Source organism: Pundamilia nyererei, unplaced genomic scaffold (assembly GCF_000239375.1).
Source record: "Pundamilia nyererei isolate P.nyererei 1_Seehausen unplaced genomic scaffold, PunNye1.0 scaffold00759, whole genome shotgun sequence".
Taxonomy (NCBI): domain Eukaryota; kingdom Metazoa; phylum Chordata; class Actinopteri; order Cichliformes; family Cichlidae; genus Pundamilia; species Pundamilia nyererei.
This window is the reverse complement of record NW_005188160.1, coordinates 3,287-4,278: the sequence shown is the minus strand read 5'-3', so window position 1 is coordinate 4,278 and position 992 is coordinate 3,287. Positions and strand designations below refer to the sequence as shown.

General features: G+C 44.5%; 1 long non-coding RNA gene across 1 annotated transcript in view; it reads right to left on the bottom strand.

Annotated features, from left to right (window-relative positions):
* LOC102207965 (uncharacterized) overlaps positions 1-725 on the bottom strand; it is a 22,875-nt gene extending 22,150 nt beyond the window's left edge. The window contains exon 1 of the long non-coding RNA XR_312462.1: positions 621-725. This is a non-coding gene — a long non-coding RNA (uncharacterized LOC102207965). The remainder of the gene's footprint in view (positions 1-620) is intronic.
* Between the last annotated feature and the right edge of the window lie 267 nt (positions 726-992).

Sequence of the window (992 nt, the reverse complement as noted above, 5' to 3'; positions counted from 1 at the left end):
TTGTACCCATCAGGTAAAGCATAGGCTATGTTTGCTTTGCCTTGTCGCCACCTCACAACAGTGATATAGTATGATGCAATCCCATATTAGATTCTCGATGAATGTGTTTTGTTGTTATTCAGCCTTTCAATTTGCCCCTTTTAAACTTTGAGCACCCGCCCCTTTAAATGTCTCTGCATGGCCCTGCTGCGGAGGAATGCATATTTCTGATGTGACCTCATCCCAGACACACGATGACTAACAGCTTTACTTTAACTTTACATTTATCATTTGGTTTCTTTCAGGAGATTCCAGATTCCTACACAAACACTCAGAGCACAGAGCCTGAAACACCGAGACTAACAGAAAACTTTTCTCTTAAAAACAAAGCATCAGCAGAGCGAGCAGAGAAAGAAACGACAGAGCAAATATTCACAGCATATTTCCTTTTCTCGGCAGAAACATCTGTTTCCACGTCACGTACAGCGGCCTCACTCAGAGCTCAGGGCGGGTCGGCTTCTTAGCCCAGCAGTGAGTCCGTTACAGTGAACTATGGAGCGGCAGATTTGTGCTGTTTGTGCTGAACTAAGCTGCACACAGCTGATGTTAGCCAGGAAAACATTACACACTGCTAATGTTACCTTAACACAGAGCTTCACACGGAGACAGTTGTCGTCAGACACAAAGTTCAGGAGAGAAAAACTTTGGGAAAGATGGTGGGACAGAGGATCCACAGTCCCCCTCCCCCCAACAGGGACTGGCTGTCACAAACATTCTGACCAATCACAGCACTCCATTTCACTCTGTTTTTGTTACACCCCCTGCTTTTCCACAGCAGTAAACTGCGGTCAGCCTGTGTCTGTGCTGAGTGTCAGCAACAGTCAGAGAGGATGGAGTCAGTGAAAGCAGCACATAAAATTTTCTATTGAACGTAGAAAAACACAGAATAGATTTAGTTTGAGTGAATAAACAGCACAGACTATAATAATAATGACAGGCGACTGTTTGTTCAG